Here is a 24,233-nt window from a genome sequence, read left to right as displayed (position 1 = left end):
CCTTCAGGCACATTAGCAAACAACACTTCCAACGTCTCATCCTCCCTTTGCAACACAGAAATATTTTCAGGTACATCCCATTTCATGTTCTTATTGCCCGGTCCCTGGGACCATAGCTGCTTCTCAAAGCGGCGTTGGCGACGAGATTTTCTCGGCCCTTTCGTGCCACCCTCGCACAGACTACTGTCCAAGTCTGGCAGGGGTTGGCATCCCGCCTTCGCCTGGGCCCTAGTGACCACTGGGCCTAACACCTTCATTTGAACATTCCCCGATTCCCTCCCTTTTGTCTCTGTGTCCCGCTCTTCTTTTTCTTGCAACAAATCCATAAGCACAGGCACATCCATCCCCAGAATAACCTCTACCGGCAAATTCTGTACCACCCCAACAGACAATAAATATGGCTGGTCATTAATAGTCACTGTTATTTCCACCTTTGGGTAGGGATGTTTGTCACCATGCACACATAACACTTCTTCTTGTCGACTATAGTCCACACAGTTCACTGGTACCAAGCTTTGCTTAATTAATGACATAAAACTACCAGTGTCCAGCAAAGCAGTAACCTGCTGCCCATTTACCCTTACAGTTTTATAGCGTTGCCCCTCAGCTGGCTGGACCTTTGTTGGTTCCGCCTCCAGCCGAGGTGCATAGCAGGCCCCAGTGACTTTGGCCTTCCGGATGGGGCACACCGAGGCTTTATGGCCTGGCTGCTGGCAGTAATAACAAAGAAAGTCCTTACCCGCTCCTCGTAGAGTGGATACCTTGGGGGCCCCGGATGGCTCGGGGTTACTCTCCCGCTTCGGCAGACCCGCGGATTGCGGGGACGATCGCTGTGGCGTCCCAGCTGAGCGGACCGGGGCCGCTCCTCTCCGCGCATTGAAATACTGCGTCACCAACTTGGCTGCGGCCAGTCCGTCCGCGGGCTCATGCTCCCTCACCCAGGTCCTCACCTCCCCTGGAAGAACTCGAATTAGCTGCTCCAAAATAATCGCTTCTCCCATCTCGTCCTTCGTATGCTGCTCTGGTCGAAGCCAGCGCCGGTACAGTCCTTTCAGCCGGTAGTACGTCTCGGTGGGGCTCTCCCCAGGTGGAATAATATTAGAGCGAAACCGCTGCCGATACGTCTCCGGGGAAATGTCAAATTTAACTAACAAGGCAGCTTTTAAATCCTCATAACAGTGGGCTCTTTCTTCATCCATTGCGGTATAGGCCTCCAACGCCTTCCCCGCTAGCAACGGAACTAGCCGACAGGCCCATTCATTCTCCGGCCATCTCCAGGTTCTGGCCACTCGCTCAAAGCGCAACAAATAGTTCTCAATATCTTCCCCCATCTGGTATGGTGGAATCTTTGGCCCCTCCGATCGCCTCCACTCTCCGCCCGTCTGGTCGAGGCTGCTTGTCGTTGCCAGGGACTGGCGAGCCGGTTCCTCCAGTAACGACGGCCGGGATTCTCGCTGCCGGGCCGGGGTAGGCAGCACCATCCTGGGGCTACTCGCTGTTACCGTGCTCGGTGTAGCCGTAGCGGCCGTAGTGCTAGCTCCCGCTAACACTTGCCCTGAGCTCTGCTGACTAGCTGCATCCGCCGGCAACAGCGCATTAGGAGAGGGAACGGTCCTCAGCCCCCTGAGTTCTGCCAATAACACCGTCTCTCTCCTTTGCTGTCCCGCCAGGAAGTCCCTCATCATCGCAATCAGTTCTCCATCACGTGCTGCGGTCGAGGTTGTAGGCAACTCCGGACCAATCCTGCCGGAAATCTCCTCCTCCTCTGCTGAAGAAGATGACGCCGGCACTGTGTCCCACGCCAGCTCCTCTGCTGTCTTCTCCCCCGGAAGCTCATGCTGCTGGGACCGCAGCCCTGTGCGCTTCGCTGGGAGGCGCGTTTTCCTCTTCCGACTAGCCATCCCACTCCTGACACCATATGTCACGGGGTCCCCTTCCAGACCTCTCCCGGACAAACACAGGCGTAGTCGGTAAGGTATTAGTGTGGATACTTTATTTGAAACGGCCTCCCCAGTGCATAAAAAGATGGTTGCAAAGACATAAAACTGAGAGCCACGCTACACAGCCTGTATGTTACAACACACACCCCCCTTCATATCCGGCTCGCCGTCTCTTATATCCCGTAACCCCTCCCCCTTGGCGTCACCACCAATTCTTTATTCTAACTTTAATCCCCGTCTCCCTCCCCCAGAATTTCTTTTTCATTATACACTCACAAAACATATACATTGATTCAGGCTCTCAACTATTTCCCGGAAGTCTACCCGACTTCATATACACATTAACGGCCCACGTAATGAGGCCATTCTCATGACGGTCCAGACACACGTGAACTCATTATTTAAACCCCACACCCCCATACCATCGGCTTGCGTCACCCTGCACGATTGGCGATCCCCCGCACGTCCCCCCGACCGACGCCCTTAACAAGTAAGTGGGAACCAAAATCTAGCCTCCCCCGATGCGGCTCACAACTTGCTCCTCACCCCTTTTATTCCTCTACTCGGTCGTCAGAAAGATACGCCGCCCCGGGTGCCAAATCGAACTAATGGTGGTGATCTAATGGTGGCGGTGCCATACTCAGCGGACTCTGCCTTGAGACGGGTCACTCCGTCACAGACATAGTAAGCAAGAATATTCAAGCAGGCTATGGCATTTTAAAAAAGCTCAGTTGCTACAAAGCAGCCTAAATTGTGCCTAGAAATGATACCCCACACCTGGCAGATGTCCTGTTGGTCACGGCAGATGGCGCCCCTCCCTGAGCCTGATTCTGCGGTAGTTTTCTTCCTGTTAAAAAGGAGTTTTTCCTTCCCTCTGTCACCAAAGTGCTTGCTCATGAGGGATTGTATGATTGTTGGGTTTTTCTCTGTATGTATTATTGTAGGATCTACCTCTGAAATGTTCTCGGTTTTTGTTTAACAGTAATGCAAGAAATATGGTTCCCGTCAGCTTGGCTTTATGGGCCTTTGGGCTGCCTGAACTGCAGTTGTAGTCATATGAAAAGGTATTTCTTTCCTTCATCTGAGGGCCGCACCTACAGTGGGGCAAAAAAGTATTTAGTCAGCCACCGATTGTGCAAGTTCCCCCACTTAAAATGATGACAGAGGTCAGTAATTTGCACCAGAGGTACACTTCAACTGTGAGAGACAGAATGTGAAAGAAAAATCCATGAATTCACATGGTAGGATTTGTAAAGAATTTATTCGTAAATTAGGGTGGAAAATAAGTATTTGGTCACCTCAAACAAGGAAAATCTCTGGCTCTCACAGACCTGTAACGTCTTCTGTAAGAAGCTTTTCTGTCCCCCACTCGTTACCTGTATGAATGGCACCTGTTTGAACTCATCATCTGTATAAAAGACACCTGTCCACAGCCTCAAACAGTCAGACTCCAAACTCCGCCATGGCCAAGACCAAACAGCTTTCGAAGGACACCAGGAAAAGTATTGTAGACCTGCACCAGACTGGGAAGAGTGAATCTACAATAGGCAAGCAGCTTGGTGTGAAAAAATCAACTGTGGGAGCAATCATCAGAAAATGGAAGACATACAAGACCACTGATAATCTCCCTCGATCTGGGGCTCCACGCAAGATCTCATCCCGTGGGGTCAAAATGATCATGAGAACGGTGAGCAAAGATCCCAGAACCACACGGGGGGACCTGGTGAATGACCTGCAGAGAGCTGGGACCGAAGTAACAAAGGTCACCATCAGTAACACACTACAACGGCAGGGAATCAAATCCCGCAGTGCCAGACGTGTTCCGCTGCTGAAGCCAGTGCATGTCCAGGCCCGTCTGAAGTTTGCCAGAGAGCACATGGATGATACAGCAGAGGATTGGGAGAATGTCATGTGGTCAGATGAAACCAAAGTAGAACTTTTTGGTATAAACTCAACTCGTCGTGTTTGGAGGACGAAAAATACTGAGTTGCATCCCAAGAACACCATACCTACTGTGAAGCATGGGGGTGGAAACATCATGCTATGGGGCTGTTTTTCTGCCAAGGGGACAGGACGACTGATCCGTGTTAAGGACAGAATGAATGGGGCCATGTATCGTGAGATTTTGAGCCAAAACCTCCTTCCATCAGTGAGAACTTTGAAGATGAAACGAGGCTGGGTCTTCCAACATGACAATGATCCAAAACACACCGCCCGGGCAACAAAGGAGTGGCTCCGTAAGAAGCATTTGAAAGTCCTGGAGTGGCCTAGCCAGTCTCCAGACCTCAACCCCATAGAAAATCTGTGGCGGGAGTTGAAAGTCCGTGTTGCTCGGCGACAGCCCCAAAACATCACTGCTCTCGAGAAGATCTGCATGGAGGAATGGGCCAAAATACCAGCTACTGTGTGTGCAAACCTGGTAAAGACCTATAGTAAACGTTTGACCTCTGTTATTGCCAACAAAGGTTATGTTACAAAGTATTGAGTTGTATTTTTGTTATTGACCAAATACTTATTTTCCACCCTGATTTACGAATAAATTCTTTACAAATCCTACCATGTGGATTCATGGATTTTTTTTTTTCACATTCTGTCTCTCACAGTTGAAGTGTACCTGTGGTGCAAATTACTGACCTCTGTCATCATTTTAGGTGGGGGAACTTGCACAATCGGTGGCTGACTAAATACTTTTTTGCCCCACTGTATGCTTCCCTGACTTGGGTGGCATTGTTTGGTGTTGGGAGAAAATCTGTTACGGCCTCTCTCTTTCTCCTTTCCTTCTCTTTCGCTTGGGGTAACCTTTTGCTCTGTCCTGGGATGGTGAGGGGACAGGTCTACGGTGTTATTTTTGTGCCACTATTCTGAGCGCACGTAAAAAAACATTGCAGGTGCAAGTGTTGCATTTTGAGAAGAAATTTATTTATTTACATCCAATTTACAAACGGCTGGGTGCAAGATTTGGCTATTTTCACTGTGAGTACGTTGTCATTCAAACCAAGGTAAGTCAGCTGGAGTGCATCGAGTGTAATAGCCATGGTTCACACCCTACTACAGTTGATGTTATACATTTATCAATGAACTGCTAAAATCTCGTTGTCATATTATGTGCCCATAATTGTAAAGTTGATGCAAATTACCACATTGATAATCGGGCAAGATACATTTCATAGGCAGGCTTCCCTACAGTTGTGCGAAAGAATTAGCAAATCGTTACATAGCACGTATGTCTGCAAAGTCACTCCATTCGATGTTTGTTCGCAATTTCTATAACCTCCGAGACCACCAACGATAATATAGAACTTACCGGAATGAAAATGTCCGGTAAGTTAAGTGATATCTAGAAATGGAAGTGAACTGGATATCAACTCGTCTCACGGCTGCTATTCAGGCTAGACGCCTTTGTTTGGTAAGGTCTGCCATATGAGCTCCCTCATGTTGCTTCCAGGTTGGGAAAGAATAAAAAGACAAACCCTTTTTAAGCTTGTTCCTGTGTCGGCTGTGCGGTCGAACATTGCAGCCGACCACACAGCAAGTACGAACCATGGCTGTTGTGTGTGCTTTCGCTCCTTTGTGGGTTGCGCTTTGTTTGGACCCAGAAAATGGCGCATCAGGCCAAAATCCTTTCCACGCCCACCCCCGTGACATCACGCTCCAAAGCCGTATAGCAGCCCCTCTTGCTCAGTTTTTGCATTTGCGCTTGCTCGCAATGTGTTGCTTCCGCTCTCAACATTTCTGCCCAAGTGCGTTCAACTGTGCTACAAAACCAGCCAATCACAGACTTGGATGGAAAAAAACTCTGATTGGCTGTTTTGGTCTCCAATCAGCCTCGTTTGAGTTTTGGACGAAATGCATTCTGGGATATTGCATTTCGTCATTTTGAGTTGATTGGAGACCAAAACAGCCAATCAGATTTTGTTTGCATCCAAGTCTGTGATTGGCTGGTTTTGTGGCACAAATATAACGGTGTACAGAAAGAGTTAAACGCGCACGGGCAGAAAAGTTGAGAGCGCAAGCAACATATTTCGAGCAAGTGCAAATGCAAAAACTGAGCGAGAGGGGCTGCTATTGTGTGTGTGTATGGATGATAGCAAACACTGAAATACATTTTTTGCACGCAGCAATGAATTTTGTTCACTCAAATTTAGCTTTTCTTCGCTCAAAATAAATTTCTTCTCAAAATGCAACACTTGTACCTGCAAATTATTTTTAAGTGCGCTCAGAATAGTGGCACAAAAATAACGCCATACAGGTCTGGGTGATCTTGTGCCACTGAGCGTGTGCCCCAGCACCCTGGTTATGCCGCCTAGTGTCCTTCCTGTGCTTTGGATCTGTTTCTTGGCTTGTGCAGTGCTGTGGTCTCCTCTTGTTGGGTGTCTGTGCTGCCTGGATACGACTAGGATGTGCTGTCTGTGTCTTTGGTTCTGGTGCAGACTTTCCTACTTGAAAAAAATGACAAACGAAATGTAAGAAATATGTGGATTATATATATGGATTCCTTAATTTTATTTTTAGTTACCTTAAACAGTTGTTCTTACTCTGGATGTTAGAAGTCCTAAAGAAATAGAAAAAGAAAACCTGGGGAATGAAGGATTAAAGCAAACATCAATCACAGACATGCAGTATGGTGTCACAAGTTCATAAGGAGGTCATAAACCAGTAAGGTTAGCACTCCAGTTTTTAAAGACCCTGATACACTCAGAAACAGTCATGGATGTGGACACACATGCGGTTCTGTTTATGCTACATTGTGTGCCTCCGCAGTGCACTTGTGCAGTCATAAATCGTTGGCTGCACATGGACATCTGTGCCTAACTAACATGAACATGAAATTTAGTATAATTTTACATTTACCCTGGCCCTCTTATTACAGTTGCTTTACCTACTGTAATCAAAGCTTGGTTCCAAACCTCAGATTTTCTGCCCACATACCACATATTTTCAGAAAATTCACATTACTTGATTTGACCCCGGCTAGAAAATCAGTCAACCAGTCGGTGCTTGGTTTGTGAGCATTATTGTCATTCTTAACAAATACCAACAAGGAAATGGGAACAAGCCAGAATGTGACTGGGATATATATTTGGGATATAGCCTACGTGACAAATTATGGTATGTGCAGATAATTTTGAGTTATCACAGAGGAGAAAAACATGGGTGGACAAATAACATAATGGATCCATTCTGATGTCTCAGTTATTTATGATAGTTTGCTGGCTTACAGAGATTCAGAATCCTGACACTCCTAAATCAAGTGTGGCCATTATTGATATATTTTCTACACCTGTGCTTTTCTTGCTGTGACATGCCAGAATGTCTCATGCATTAAGTCACATAATCCTGTTGTGGCGGAAAAACATGTTTGCATAGTGTCTCTCTAAAACATTATGTTTGAGTTTCATATATCATGCTCTTTTATGATGTGATTGTGTTTCCTCACAGAGTAAAAGGCAAATAGTGTGTTTCAACTCTACTTGAGAACTTAAAGTGCTTTATACAGCATGTCTCATTCACACAAGCACGTTCTACAGCAAAGTGCTTTTTATCTAACAATCACACTAGACGCGTGGATATATGCAAATTATCTTTGTGTGATATAAACTAGGTCAAAATGAAATATGTGCAGTTGTTAAAAATACAGATTTGTTTTTTAACATCTCTTTTTTTAAACCATGGCCTCTAAGTCCCCTGGCTCTCACATTGACTGTTTGGATTGAATATAGCAGTATTTGGCCTTCATAATACAGCAACACTCCAGTAGAGCTTCCCCCTCCTGAATTCACTGGTAAATGTTTACCTTCACACTCCAACATGCTGGGGTGGTCCCAGAGCACAAGGTTAATGGGCATAAATTGCAAGCGCCCAGCTGTGTGTATATTCAGATGTAAACACAAAAACACAGAAGTGCAGGGATGTGGTAGCACATTCATATGTCCAGCACTGGTAATGTGCAGAAAACAATAATGACAATATTAATGTGGCAGAAATCCAAAATTATATTTAAAATAGCTGAGTGCTGTGTTACCTTCTACAGTGAAGATGGTCATAATTCAAATAGAACTGCTGTTTTGTGATGCAGTATGTGGCACAGATGTTCATGAACTCCCACTAGACGTGTTCAAATCCATTTATTATGGCTCACTGTGTATGAATGTTTGGATAGTATTTCTGAGAATGTGCCTGAGCCTAATTCTCAGAATAAATCTTTTTTTTTTATTCACTCTTTTATTGTACTTGTAAATTTATTTATTTTTACAAACTGCTCTCTTTTTTATATGATATAGTCAAGCACTTGGAAAAAGGGGTACCTTACAAGTTTGATCACTCACTACAAGCCTTTTTAGGGCCTGCTTGGGTCCTCTTACCCAAAGACAGTTAACTGGGTCACACCTTCAATTAGTCTATGATCCTTAGTCTATATGTGGTATTTATCTAATTCAAAAAACAGCATTAATAAACTTCTGAATGTTATTACAGCAGAAGAGAAACTCTAGCCTCAAATATTCCACATTGTGATCTTGCTAAGCATGCATTTTTGACACGTTTTAATAGGCAATTGATTATGAGGATCATTTCATATGTACTTTAAGCTCATCTTGCATTTATTGAATGACCAGCGAGAGCTGGTTGACCTGTTTAATTTTCAACATAAAGTAAAGGTAATTAAGTAAGTAAAATTTTATTTATAAAATATGCTAGCCACTGTTGCAAAACCTTTAGTCTCCTTTCGTTCTTTTCTTGTATGCTAAGGACCCTTGACAAGGTAATATGCAACTGAATTAGCAACAGTGTTGCAGTCGCGATTAAAAGTTTAAGACCACTTGAAAAATGGCAAAAAAACCCCCAGCTTTAACGTGCAACAAGAAAAAATGGGAGTGAGACAAAACATTTTTTTGAGCATGCAATTTATGGAAAACAATGCTTAAACTGCAACAGGCTGCTTTACAGCTTATCAAAAGTTTAGGACCACACCTCCAAAAAAACCTGTTCCATGAACTCAGTAATGAGTAGCTCCACTGTTATTGTTCATCACTTCAAAAATTCGTTGTGGCATGCTTTTTTTTTTTTTTTTTTTTTGCCTGTCCCATTTGGTTCTTTAGCCGTCAGAATTGTTGTCAAGGATACCCAATGGATTTACTTTGCTAAATGGATCATCACGGCCTTGCCGTATTGGTCCATTTGATCGACCTTTGTTGTTATTATTTATTTTATTTTATTTTCAGTTGTTACAGACGGGACAGACATGACTGAGGGATAGGAAAGGGAGAAAGAAAGAGGAAGGAAAAGAAAAACAGAAGGGAAGAGGGACAGTGAGAAAGGGCACTTAAAAAGAGAAAGAAGAAAAAAAAATCTCCTGGATCACCTGTTGAGAGAAAAAGAAGAGAAAACAAGCAAAAAAAACTGAGCAACATACAAAGCACAACACCATCACGTTAATGTAGCTAAGTGTAAACAGCAGTAAATACTAAATATTGAATGTTGTTGTGTAGCAAGCAGGACCGACAGCGCACAATGTGCTTGGAAATAGCAGCCAATAGAGGTGTAGTGTATGTCTATGAACAGTGAACACCCGTGTGCACACCTGTGTGGATCAGCGCGCTTGTATTCAAAAGGTTTCCCCATGTAATGGTCTGCTAGAGGATGTAGAGAGCCATAGCCCTGTCCCCCAGGGCATGAAGCAGGCATGGAGGAGATCCAGGCCCCAGACATCCAGAGGCCCCAGAGTGCGAGAGCCCAAGGAGGACCATCGAAGGGGCATCCGTGCCACCCTCCTGGGAAGAGCTGAGAAGAGCCCCAGATGTGGCATGCTTGATGCAAGCGTTTCCACGAGGTAAAGGGAAATGTTTCTCCAAATGGTGAACAGGGCCACACGAAGGGCAACTTCCCTTGTTATCCATCCCCAAAGGTTCTCAATTGGATTTAGATCAGGAGAACATGCAGGATGGTCCAAGAGAGTGATGCTATTCTCCTGGAAGAAGTCCCTTGTCCTTGTGTATTGTGTATTGTATTGTCCTGTTGAAAAACCTAGTCATTACCACACAGACGGTGCCCTCAGTCATGATGGATGCTCTCTGCAACACCTGGACATAGCTAGCGACCGTTTGATGCACCTGCACCTCCTGGAGCTCCATTGTTCCACTGAAGGAAAAAGCCCCCCAGACCATTATGGCGCCCCCTTCCACTGTAGAGCATTATTGAAAACATCTCAGGTGGGATATTCTTGTCATCCCAGTAACATTGGAAACCATCAGGACCATCAAGGTTACAATATTTTTTTCATCAGAGAATAAAACTTTCTTCTACCTTTCAAATTCCTCTGTTTGGTGCTCTCTTGCAAAATCCAAACAGTCAGTTCTGTGTCAGATGAGGCCTTTGAAGACGTTTTTTGTTTTTAAAGCCCTTTAGGCTCAGATGCTGTCTAATGGTTATGCAGGTGGCACCAGTTACGACCTTAATTTGGGTTGAGGATCGCCCAGTGTCTTGACAGACAGCCAATTGGATCATCTGGCTCAGTGCTGGTGAATTTTTTGGGGATCTTCCACTTGACTGTTTTGTTCCGTGACCCTGAAGATCATTTAAGAAATTCCAAATGACTGTCTTACTGCGTCCCACCTCAGCAGCGACAGCACTGCGAGAGTCCCCGCTTATGCAATAACCTGACCACGTTCAAAAACGGAAAGTTTTTTTGCCTTTGCCATCAGAACATCATGACAGTCTGGCTACCTGACAGAAAATGATAATGAATTCACATTTTTGTACAGATTTGGCCTTTTAAAGACATGTGGTCCTAAACTTTTGATCAGCTGTAAAACAGCCTGTTTCAGTTTAAGCGTTGTTTTCAGTAAATTGCATGCTAAAAAAATGTTTTGTCTCACTCCCATTTCTTTTTGTTGCATCTTGAAGCTCTACTTGGAACCTTCTTAAGATCCAACCATGAAAAATGGTTGAATAATGCATGAAAAATAAGATTTTCTGGCCATTTTACAAGTGGTCTTAAACTTTTGATTTGGACTGTATGTGACTACTTAGAAGACTTAATCAGGAGCCTTACAGCAGCATTCTGAACAACCTGTAGAGGTCCAGCATAATCTTTGGTAAGATGAGTAAATAATGATTTAAATTTATCCAGGTGTTATGAAATAAAGGCATGAATAATAATTTCCATTTAACAGTGTGGAACTCAACTTGCAATAAAGTGATAAAAGCAAGAGCGAAGCAGAGCGCAGTTGCAGAAGAGCAAAGAGGGAGTTGAGTAAAAAATTACTTCAAGGTTAATAGAATCTACATACCTATACGAGGACTTAGTAACTTAGAAACATCTTGAGGCTTAAAAAAGATATACAATTTAATGTCATCTGCATAGCAGTGATAACAAATGTCTTTAAACTGTCTCAAAATGTGCTGAACATGGAGCAAATGTACCAGAAACAGAAATTGCAGACAGACTGAAAGACATTTTTCAATAAAGATGCAGGTAACATGTCAAGAAGGCATGTGGATACTTTCATTGAGTCAACTAATTTGATCAGTTCATGTAAAGAAACAGGTTTAAAAAAAAAAAAGAATAATAATTACCTTTTAAAATAACAGGCTAACTGAAGGACACTTTTTTCTACACAGGAAATTTGCAACATTTTCTGAATCTTCTTTTGAAAATAAAAAATGGCACGGCAGGTGAATGGTGTTAAATAACACCTTAGGATTGTCTGTGCTCTTTGAAACTAGTTTTGAAAAATAGTTACTCATCTCATCTTTGGCTGAAATGGTAAAAGAAACTAAGAGGTCCTTTAAATGAAGGAGCCGAACGAGTAAACGTGTTGAGCTCCACGCACACTGAACAAAATGCTTTAAACAACCAATACTTTTTATTTATCTAAGGGAAGGAATGTTTATGTGTCATCATATTCATGTCTGCTTTTTCTCAATATGTGAGCGCCTGCTCTTTGAATGTTTGGTCTTAGTAAGCACCCTGCATTGTTGGATGATCAACTCTGTGTTTCATGGGGTGGGGGATACAGCTTTGTGAGTCATGTTTACAAAAAAAAGCATGGTTTCCCAAACTTAGTCAGCAATCACAGACAAGAAAAAGAACATATTATTCTCTGTGGGGTTGCTGAGAGAACCCACACCCACCAATGAAATGTGAATTATATTATCTGTATAAATAGACACATACGCGCACACATAGCTGGGAAAAACAGACGTGAGTACATTACTCACAGTTGTCTCTTTGTTCTTTGAGTCTTTTTCTTTTATTCTTGTCAGGTTGATGCCACATGTGGCGTAGCTTTGAACCTGTGTAGGATTAAGCGTGTCTGTCTGGCTGGAGTCATCTGAAAGCAGGGCATAGCACTGCTGGGGCATCTGACTTTTGCTGCTTTTCAGTCAGAACACAGTTTTTCCATATATTAATGTAATGAACACAGTATTATCAGCTTTTCAGTAACATTTCCACATCATGAACATTTTTGTGTAAATATGTGATAACTGGTAAAGAAAATTCAACTGTGGAGTTGAGTAGATTATTCCCTATGAATTAAGCATTATTGTTAAAATATTTAGTATGCTGGATATGGATGAAAAAGGTATATCGGTTTCATTCAGGCTTCTATATCTTATAATCTTCCTGTCTTTAACCATGTTGCCAGGTTTAGACAATCATGCTGAAAAATATAGTCCCTCTAAGCATCTTTGTTTAATTCTTTCCAGAAGGTGAAAGAAGGCCTTTCTTGGTAAATCTTTCATGATTTTAGAAGAAATAAACAGTAAACACTGTGAAGAAGTAAACAAAACTGTAATAAAAGTGCTGTAGAGGAAGCTTTAATTAAGCACTGGTTGTTATTTTTTTTTATTTCCAAATGAAAGTGGAAAGCTGCTCTGATATCAAAGGCAATCACAATGGAAAACAAAAAAATGAATAAAAATAGAAATACCCTCATTCTTTTCCAAGACCACAGATTGGCATTTTATGAACTGTATTTACACTCGACTCTCTCTTTTGTTTATAGGTAGTGGTGTCTCTTGAAGCCTGACAGCATATGATGCCAGTAAGTGCTACCACATACCTTGTTTGATGACTCAAGAAGAAAATGTGTGCTCTGGATATGCTCAGTAGTAGTAGTGTGACACAAACCCCGTTTTTTTTCACGAGATTCTGCAGCGTTTGATATAAAAATTTCTCCCATGGGTAAATTTTGACTTTTCGTCTTTTCGTCTACCTCTCCCACATGTTAACGCCCATCTTTGACCACAGCCAATAGGGGATAATGCATGGTTGATGCTTTGCCCCTCCCTGTGAGATGTAAATCTTGTTTTTCTCTGCTGACCACCACGATCCCAGGAAAAGACAACAGTCTTCCAAATGACACGGTTGTAGACTTCCGATTACAGCCCTGGCACTTACTCTACCAATGTGTAAACACATGATGGAGAGACACAGAGCGAAAGAGACAGAGAGAGGGACACAGGGAGACAGAAAAGAGATGTGCTGCTGCACGTGGACTGCTTTTTGTTTGAATGTAGATGGTTAGAAGAGCTGGATGCCTTTACTTAAGCTGTCTCACTGCACGAGACTGGTTTCTCAGAGCTTGAGTGGATTATTAAACAATAGGCATAGCTCATTCATTTTAGCCAGATGCCATCAAATTTTCTTTTCATTTGTCCCCTTGGTAAAAGCAGGAACACTTCAGTCTGCACATTTTCATCCATGCAACGTTAGTTTTATGTGATAGATATATATTTCTGAATCATATCCATACAAATTTTTATTACAGTAGTTTCAGCCACAAATCGTCTTTGTGATCCTGTGGCCTGTGAGAAGACAGTCCTAGCTTTGGCTTCATCTTGGCCTTCTGACCAAAAGTGTGATAATTTTAGACTCTAGTCTCTCACATGGTCTGGAGCAAGGACGGCATTTTGGAAATAAACTTGGAATTTAGCTTAATTGCAGTTTACAGATTTAGGAGGGGCAGCGTTCTCTTCTTTATTTTCTTGCATAAATAGAGAGTGACTGCAGGCCAAAGACATGAGGTTTCAAAGCCACAAAAAGAGGTTAAAGAACGTCAGAGGCAGTGAGGACAGCCTGGCTTCCAAACGCTCCCTATAGCCATGCTCTGCTCGTAATGTGAGATCCTTCTCACCAGTCACCAAATGCATCAGATTTAATATTCCACCCAGGCTATTATGTCCCTCTAGTAAAACTCAAATGTTAGTTTTAAAGCTCTTCATGGACAGCCAAGTTACAGTGTTTGCTTTTTTCAGATGCTAATTTTTATTGTAGGAGGTTTTAGAAGGTAGAGCAGGGACCCATTTTTGCTCCATTTCATTTCCATACAGCAAATGACTCATCCGCTGAGCTCCTCAAACTTTGACAGCTTCTCTGCAAATACTGTTTGCACGTAGAGGTCTATATGTTTATCAAAGCCTCGTTACTCACATATGATATCGCTCATTATGAATTGAGTTGTTTCTTAAGTCTCTTTTTTATCTGCTTCTTTCCATTTCGCAACTCCCTTTACCAAGACATATATTTTTTGTGTTTGGTCATGTCTGTGTAATGCAGTAAAAATAAACATAATTAAACCTTTAACCCTATGCTGAATAGCATTACAGCGTGCTAGGAGTTGTAAATTAAAACATTATTTATTTATTTTTTCATATTACCTGAAAAAACAGTATCAGTCTGGTATGAGTCTATTGTGCTTTGGCTTGTTTATATGAAAAGTACTAGATACACATTAATCTAACACTAAAAATGCACAGTGCAGTTATAGGTGTTTACACCATTGCATCATTGCAGAGCAATAGCAGTCACTTCAGAGAGATGCTAGATCACCCTCAAGAACACAGAAACTGACATGGGAGATGCATCAGTGGAGAAAAGTGGGTGTAGATGGACATGTGGATAATGAAGAGGCTCACTGGGAAGAGTTTGTCAGAATCAACTTCTTGAAATAGGATAAGTGTGAGCTTTTGAATACTCCCTAAAGTATATACTCGTGACGGTATCTGATTTTGAGGCTGAGTAATTCAGGCAGTGAGTGTGGGCTGCCAAAGGAAAATGTGTTTAGTTTAGAGGAGCTGGAGAAAAGGGTGGAAGGCTGGAAGCAGCCATTCAATAGGAATGAAAAATTATATTTCAGTATAGTCTTAGGAGCTTGGAAAGAAAAGCGTCCGGACTTCTTTAATTTTCTTGAAGATGTTTCACCTCTCATCCGAGAAGCTTCTTCAGTTCTAAGACCAACTGGTGAAGAGTCCCAGATTTTAAGCCCTACCTAATCATACGAGCCAAGGTGTGAAAATGGGTGTGGGTCATGTATAGGAATTTCTTTCATTTATGTATTAATCGCATTATTTTTGTATAATGCCTTGGTGCCACTGGATTTTAACATGTCTGACACCCATACTGAAGACAAATGGTGGGGGTGTAGTAAGGAAGTTGGGGGAAGCAGACCAGAGTCTTTTGTCTCTTCGAGGACTCTGGGAAGTAGCAAGGGAGTGTGAACCTTACGGTGTGAAACAGCTGTGTACTGCCTTTTGTTCCTGGAGAAGGTATTTAACTGAGAGCCATGCTAGGCTCAGTGAGACTCTGCTGACCCTGCCCCGTGGTCATGTAGGCGCTCCATCAAGCTTGGTTGTCTGTTGTCTTTGTGTGTTTGGATTAAAGAATGTTAGCTACCGCTCACCACTCGTCTGCAGGCTTTATTTAAATAGAAAACTTCCACAACAAAATGGCGACCCAGATGGGACGGTCCGTGTGGTTGCTGAACAACGGTTCCGTGGACGGGCTGATCACCCCTGAGGGAAAAGGTACCTTTGTCCTACCGGCTGTTGAAGCAAAGGAAATGGAGGAGTCACGGAGCCGTGTGTTTCAGTCACCACCGAGACCATTTTGAGGGGACCCCTGCAGATGGGTGAGTTGTAGCTAACTTTGTATACAGTTATGAGGAGTTTTTTTGTCTGGCCGAGCAGTGAAGTGCTTGCTGCTCCGGAGTTCGAGTCTCCGGAAGGAAAATCCTGGGGTTCGAGTCCCCAGGCTTGTGTTCGGTTCCGGTGTTGTGCAAAAGAAAAGCAGTCGTCTGCCAGAGTAATTGCAAAAACACCGGTCCATCACAGGGAACGGTGGTTCGAGTCCACCGTTGATAATCACGTCTGCACAATACAGTGTGTGGAGTGACGGTATTTTAGCACTTTTCTGCCGAGAAGGGAAGAAGGCCATTGCAGGGGACGCTCTGAATGTAAATATGGGATCTAGATCCAGTAGCAGCGCTCCACCGGGCGGCCAGAGACAAAACTCAATGTGTGACTGTATGGTAAGAATTGAGTAAATGTGTGGTGTGTAAGATTGCAGAGAATGGTTGTGTGGGAAAAGTTGATGTGTGTGTAAAAACAGTGAGAAATGGGGTTACAAAATGTTGAAAATGGGGAACAAAAAAAAAAAAAGAGAGAGGAGTGTAGAAATGTGTGTAAAAGTTGTTTCCAACTAGAGGGAGAAGGTGGTACTGCAGGCCACCAGCTCCTCTAGGGTGGACACACGAAAAATTTCTTTTTAGCAGAATTGTTGATAAAAATAGGCAATAAAAATAGGAAGAGGGTTTGGTGTTTTTCAACGTAGAACAACTAAAATCTCTCTGGGATTTTAAGAAAGGGGAGTTCAGAACCAGAGAGGGGAGATGTGTTGTTTCAAGCAGTGAGAAGAATGATCAAAATGTCTCAGTGTGTCACTTGCAGGTGAAGAGCAGACCCGGATCAATTTTCCACGTGCAGCAGTCAGAAGAAAATTATAGGTTAACATGATTAGAAACACTCAAGCCAAGTTTGGCTGAATTATTTTACAGCTTAACTTCCATGTGTTTGTCACCCTGAGAACACAAGCTCCAAGAATCTCTCCCTGAAGACAAGAAATGCAGTTCCAGACCAACGAGATGGATCTCAAGAGCTCACAGCAGTATCCTGAGCAGTGAAGAAAAGGTTCAGCAGCAGCAGCTGTGCAAGACGGCGACAGCAAGGAGAAAAATGGCATCATCATGACTGGGTGGATGGATGTGCATTTCCAACGAGCTGCACCTTCACTGTGTGTGAATGGACCTTTGAAAAGACTGCCTGAGTTGGACATTTGCCACTTTCAGCGCAAAAATGGCAAGATGAGAGTGTTAAAGACACAGGACAAAGCTGAAAGGCAACTGACTCTCACTAGACTGCTGCAAGGGGGGAGATGAGATGAGACCACAGTGGAAGGAGCAGGGGAGAACATGGAGGAAGGCTGTGTGGGAATGAAATTTGGGTTTAGGAAACTGGGAGTAAAAACGACTGCCTTGCATGGAGAATTGAAAAGTGTCTGGAGCACCGCAAAGAGGAGAGGTACACAAAAATTACACAAACAGAAAAATGCATTAATCCTACTAACACAGTAGTGTCCGGCAGCCTCGCCTCTGTCAGTGTGCCCCAGGGCAGCTGTGGCTACAATGTAGCTTGCTATCGCCAGTGTGTGAATGTGTGTGTGAATGGGTGAATGACTGAATGTAGTGTAAAGCGCTTTGGCGTCCTATGGACTAGAAAAGCGCTATACAAATGCAGGCCATTTACCATTTACAAACACACATGCAATGAAGCTCATGAAGACCAAATAGCATTTTAAGCATTTCTGTTACCATCATCTTGTCCGGTTCACTTAGTGGGTTAAGAAGTGATACATAGACTAGTGAACTAGTATTATTTTTGGGGAGGGATGATTGAATCATTGCAGGGGTGAACAGAATGCTGCAGGGGGGTCAGATGAGTGGAGACCAAATAGATTGAGTTTCTTGTTTCTGATGTGTGAGGGAGGTCTGATGTGTGAGGGAGGTCTTATCATGACACATGGGTACATGGGGGAAACCAAACACTCATTATCTAATAGAATATTGCTGTTGTGCAAGGTGTGACTGGTGGATGAAAGTTTTGGAGATTTACTGATGCATTTTCCTTTGGTACCACTTTGAACCAGATCTATTATTCTAAAAGAGTATGCTTAGACAACTTCTAAAAAGAGGCCTTCATATTTTTTGATTTTAACAGTGCACTGAGATTTTTTGTTTGGCAATTTTCTCTTTTTCAAGCAGGCCTGCAAGATCGGAATCGAAAGCGCTACACAACATGTTGAACAATCGCAAGTGAGCTTCTCCAAAATTAAAATGGGCTCGGGAGAAAGCCACTTATTTGGGACAATCAGAAAACAAGTCCCTGTCAAAAAGGATTCAGCGAGGTAATCCCGTCTAAATTCTTTTTTCTTTTTTTTGAAATGACGTCATTGCTGGCAGTAGAAACGTATTGCGTCACGAGAGGTTCTACTGTCAGCAAATAAAAAAAGGGGACTGACTGTTGACTGACTGGACACCAGTATGCAAGATTGCACCTCCACCTAGACAGTGACAAAAGGGTGGATGTATGTATGTTTCTTTTTACTGATATATTGTTTTTACAGTGGGGCAAAAAAGTATTTAGTCAGCCACCGATTGTGCAAGTTCCCCCACTTAAATTGATGACAGAGGTCAGTAATTTGCACCAGAGGTACACTTCAACTGTGAGAGACAGAATGTGAAAAAAAAATCCATGAATTCACATGGTAGGATTTGTAAAGAATTTATTCATAAATTAGGGTGGAAAATAAGTATTTGGTCACCTCAAACAAGGAAAATCTCTGGCTCTCACAGACCTGTAACGTCTTCTGTAAGAAGCTTTTCTGTCCCCCACTCGTTACCTGTATGAATGGCACCTGTTTGAACTCATCATCTGTATAAAAGACACCTGTCCACAGCCTCAAACAGTCAGACTCCAAACTCCGCCATGGCCAAGACCAAAGAGCTTTCGAAGGACACCAGGAAAAGTATTGTAGACCTGCACCAGACTGGGAAGAGTGAATCTACAATAGGCAAGCAGCTTGGTGTGAAAAAATCAACTGTGGGAGCAATCATCAGAAAATGGAAGACATACAAGACCACTGATAATCTCCCTCGATCTGGGGCTCCACGCAAGATCTCATCCCGTGGGGTCAAAATGATCATGAGAACGGTGAGCAAAGATCCCAGAACCACACGGGGGGACCTGGTGAATGACCTGCAGAGAGCTGGGACCAGTAACACGCTACAACGGCAGGGAATCAAATCCCGCAGTGCCAGACGTGTTCCGCTGCTGAAGCCAGTGCATGTCCAGGCCCGTCTGAAGTTTGCCAGAGAGCACATGGATGATACAGCAGAGGATTGGGAGAATGTCATGTGGTCAGATGAAACCAAAGTAGAACTTTTTGGTATAAACTCAACTCGTCGTGTTTGGAGGAAGACGAATACTGAGTTGCATCCCAAGAACACCATACCTACTGTGAAGCATGGGGGTGGAAACATCATGCTATGGGGCTGTTTTTCTGCCAAGGGGACAGGACGACTGATCCGTGTTAAGGACAGAATGAATGGGGCCATGTATCGTGAGATTTTGAGCCAAAACCTCCTTCCATCAGTGAGAACTTTGAAGATGAAACGAGGCTGGGTCTTCCAACATGACAATGATCCAAAACACACCGCCCGGGCAACAAAGGAGTAGCTCCGTAAGAAGCATTTGAAAGTCCTGGAGTGGCCTAGCCAGTCTCCAGACCTCAACCCCATAGAAAATCTGTGGCGGGAGTTGAAAGTCCGTGTTGCTCGGCGACAGCCCCAAAACATCACTGCTCTCGAGAAGATCTGCATGGAGGAATGGGCCAAAATACCAGCTACTGTGTGTGCAAACCTGGTAAAGACCTATAGTAAACGTTTGACCTCTGTTATTGCCAACAAAGGTTATGTTACAAAGTATTGAGTTGTATTTTTGTTATTGACCAAATACTTATTTTCCACCCTGATTTACGAATAAATTCTTTACAAATCCTACCATGTGGATTCATGGATTCTTTTTTCATATTCTGTCTCTCACAGTTGAAGTGTACCTCTGGTGCAAATTACTGACCTCTGTCATCATTTTAGGTGGGGAAACTTGCACAATCGGTGGCTGACTAAATACTTTTTTGCCCCACTGTATATTCCCATTTTCTGTGTTGTAAAGCACTTTGTGATTTTTATCTGTGAAAAGCACTATATAAATAAATTTTACTTACTTACTTACTTACTTACTTACTTACTTACTTACTTACAGGAGCAGAAAGGTGACAGCAACAGGTTGCATGAGCTTTTGGGCCGTGCTGACTTAACCTTTTAATTACCACTTTCTGTGTCTTTGTGAATTTACCAGCGGTGTGTTATTCATGACCTTGTATGGTTTACAGTGCAGAGGTCACTGTGAGAAAGTGTGCATACAGATGCGCTGCGCTAACATCTACATCACTTTTTCCACAGCAGAGGGTTAATCGTGGTTAATCACATGATTTACAGCAGGACACACCACTGGCTAATGTTTTTTCTTACAACAGGGCCCGGAGTGAAACTACTCCAGGGGAGAAGCCCTGGGAATTTTTAAGAGACTATGCACAACTTTATTGTGCATGTCCAATTGTGATAAGCTGACTGAGGGCAAAAGAGGGTTTTCCAGGGAAGTTTTCATTTTAAAATTGCAGAGACCGTGACATGAGAGATATGGAAGGATTGACTGAGGTGCAGATGCAGACCATGACCATGAGAGAAGGCTTCAAGAGGACCAGTGAGAAGCAGGAACCACCTGCAGGACAGCAGACGAACGACAGTGGCCAAGGTTTCGGGTGAACCCACTGTGAAACCACCCCTCCCCTTGGGCAGCACTCCCATAGGCCTTAAACGACATGTCAGCTGATTATGGTGTCTCGTTGTCAAAGTTCATTGGACTTGTGATTTGAGCTTAAATTAGGGACTCTGAAGTCATATTGCAAAAGTGCATTTCTAAATTAGTTCTTTCAGCTATGCTGGAAGTACAGTACAATTTCTTACTTGTTGATGTTGGCATTTAAAAATATCTTCAGTTTGTCTTCGTCCTCTAGTTATTTTATGGATGATCTATAACAAACAAAAACACAGAGATACATGGCATCATGGTGCAATGGTTAACACTTTCAGATAATAATGCTCTCCGGGCCTGTCGCTGTGCAGTTTGCATGTTTTCCCTGTGCTTATTTAGGTTTTCTCCTGGGCACTTTGGCTTCTTCCTGTAATGCACATTGTATAGTAAAGTGCTTTTGAAAGTACAGTAAAATTAAGAAATCATAAATAGCACTCAGTTCCATTTATTCTGAAGTGAATAAACTGACTTTATTCCAAAACTCAAAGAGAAACAATAGACTTAACAGAAAACAATGTGCAAATACTACATCAACACTTTGTTCCGCCATGTAATCAGAAGATAACACAACCACTTGTGATTAGAAATATATTTACATTAAGGTAAATTACTGATGTTATAATTTGTGTCAGTGCATGTATTTTGAGTAATGAAGGATGGTGGAATAGAAATCAGTTTTAGCGTGGAAGCAGAGATTCACTTCCTCTCTAATATCTCAAGTAGATTTTAAACAAAGCGTTGGTCGAAATTTGAGCATAGTAAACTTCTGTAAGCTAAATCAGTGCCTAATTACAACAATAAAAAGTGTTAACCCAGTGAGGTCGTAATTTGCAAGTGTAATTCAACCTTTACATATGCTATTGCTCTCACAATGGCAGTGGAAACAGGCTGATGTTTTCCAGGTCCTAAATGAGCCTGTTAGCGTTCCAGCATTTGTCAATTGGCACTAAATACAAAGTAGAGCTGAAGTTGATGTCTTTTCTTATGTGGGTGTTTGGTCAAAGAAAGTACATGACAGCTCATTTAGTAGCTGTTTGTTGGTAGCAGCCCAGTGGAGAGACATTTCCTTCCTGACAGTTTTACAGCTATTATGGCTAAAAATAATGTGATTAGTTGACAAGGATATATGTTATAGTGTTAAAGGTGTTAACAGGGACCATTGCTGGCTCATTTAATTTGGACGTTTTTCGATTGCACTCAGTGTAAATATTTTTTCAGTCTTGTGTTAAAAGTAGCTCTTAATTAAGCAGCAATCCATTCAGATTCATGCGTTTGGATCACTGAGATCTACCACGACGAAAATCATTTGCTTCTCTCAATTATTATGCCTTTGTGCCACAATTTGCTTGCAAACTAATCCTCAGCTCTTCTTATTTCTGACATATGTACCTAAACTCTTAGCATGAGAACCTGTCAATCAACTGTTTCATCTGCAGTAGTGCCATGCAGAGGGAGGCTTTTCGTGATTGGAGAACACCTTGCAGGGATTGATGTAAGCAGGTTTTGATATCTGGTCTCTTTAATCTCTAACCCTCCCCTTCTTTAAACCATGTTTGATGATTGGCAGATGAGAGGGATTTGTGGGGTCGCCTGGCGTACAGACCTGAGGCATAAAACCCAGTCTCATGTGCAGGCATGTGTGCTGATTCTCCAATCTAGTGTTCGCTGGTGACAGACAAGCGGTTTGTTAATGTAGAAAGGGTGAGGTTTTTGAGTCTGGAGAACATAAGAATTCATCAGTAATCAATGGGTTTTCCCTCAACCATGGCACCGATATGAATAATATGAATACTTAATAAAACCCTTAATCTTAGGCGTTTTTAAAGACTTATTTCTTTGTTTTGTTTAGTTTAGTTTAAAAGAAGATTTCTGCTTTAAACCCTTGAAATTCAACACAGACCGATCACAAAGACCTAACTAAGTACTGACTTCACTTTGCTAACTCTGAATGTAGTGGTTTAAGGTCTTGGAAATGGTGGATGAATGTAGGTCTTTCTTAAAGGTGTCTGCTATCTAAATATTATAAACCTGACACACATGTTCCACTCCACAAATATATTACTTTGCATTTTTAAGATTTGACAATCCGCTGACAAATGCAGGTTTCAACAGAGCACAAGTGTGTTATTCATCCTAGCTGATCTTCTTTAAGCCCTGCTTAGGTGGATAAGAGACAAAAAATGTTACTTCTACTTTTGCTAAGATGCAGCCTAAATGCAAACATGCAAGCTCATTACTGAGGTTTTCTGGGTGAAAAAAAACAAAGGACAAAGCAAAAACCTTTTAAAAAAGCATCAGAAATAAACTCTCTGAATGTAAATATTTTAAAATCTCAAAAAACAAAACTAATAAATCAGTTCTTGTAATTGTGTTTAAACCCAGCTGCTGAAGAATTTTTATGCCTCTCCAAACCAAAGTGTTTGAAATGTTTCCACTGCATTTCTCAAGTTAACTCATGCATAGTCTTACACGAAGCGCTTAACCTTTAGCTGTAAATTTAAATATGAAAATTATGTCTGCAAAATTACAACCTTTATGCAGCTTTGATTTTATGAACTGCAAGATGACCACGGTGAGTAGTGCAACAGTGAGAGCTGAGTTCTCATGAGCTGAATGTAGCTTTGAATTCAAAGTCTAGTATATTTGGAAAGGGGACATAATGACTACCTAGAAAAATGCGGCATTTTGTATAAATATTTGAGTCAAAGTCACACATCCTATGCTATATAAAGTTCTCAAGATGAAAGACCTGCTTAAAGTCACTATACATTGGAAACCGACTGTAGCTTTCTAACTATGCTCAAAGGAATTGTTACTGTAGTGAGTTTGTACAAAAATTAAATTTTGTTTTTTTTGTTGTTTCCACCATACAAAGCATATTAGCTCCACAATCAAAGTAAGTAACTTGGAAAAGTTGAAATGCCCAGATAAACACTTTTTTCTGATCCCTGTAAAAAGTGACATGTGAGTTTGACCTAGTGTAACAGTGTTCATTCAAAGATGAAACCAACACATTGCTGAAGTTTAAAGGTCAGCATTTCAAAACATCATGAGTCCCTATACATATACTTGGGAGACTACACCAGGCTTGGCTGCATTGAGTTTCAGCTCCAACGAGGTTCCCAGAGTTCATCAAACTAAAAAAAACAAAATCTTAGTCTTGTAACTTACTTTTCTTAAAATTTACTGTGTAAATTGACCTGAAACGCATTTTCAAATAATCACCAGCTGACTATTTCAACTGAGGCAACAGGTCACAACAACACAAGTCACTGTCCTCATGAGAACGAACATGCAATCTTTCATTTAGTTTTTACATATGAACACAAAAGTGACAAAACAAAGCAAAAATGAAAACCTGATGGGAGAGACTTCAAACTGATCACCACAATGATTCTACTGTAGAAACATGTACAGGTAGGGCTATAATGCTTCAAGCCTGACAGCTTACTTTTCTACTTACTGCTTTGCTTTTGTTACTCATTGAAGTTCAGAGTATGGCTGCAGGCCTGGAGTCAGCATGCA

General features: G+C 42.3%; 1 protein-coding gene across 5 annotated transcripts in view; it reads left to right on the top strand.

Moving 5' to 3' along the window:
- The window catches only part of LOC113026980 (zinc finger protein 469-like), a 227,278-nt gene that overhangs the window by 130,790 nt on the left and 72,255 nt on the right, over positions 1-24,233 (top strand). For all 5 annotated transcript variants that reach the window (XM_026176333.1, XM_026176331.1, XM_026176329.1 and 2 more), the window contains one exon: positions 12,947-12,985. The gene's annotated coding sequence lies outside the window, so the exon portion shown is untranslated. The remainder of the gene's footprint in view (positions 1-12,946; positions 12,986-24,233) is intronic.

This window comes from Astatotilapia calliptera, chromosome 7, assembly GCF_900246225.1.
Source record: "Astatotilapia calliptera chromosome 7, fAstCal1.2, whole genome shotgun sequence".
Taxonomy (NCBI): domain Eukaryota; kingdom Metazoa; phylum Chordata; class Actinopteri; order Cichliformes; family Cichlidae; genus Astatotilapia; species Astatotilapia calliptera.
This window is presented reverse-complemented; position numbering and strand designations above follow the sequence as displayed.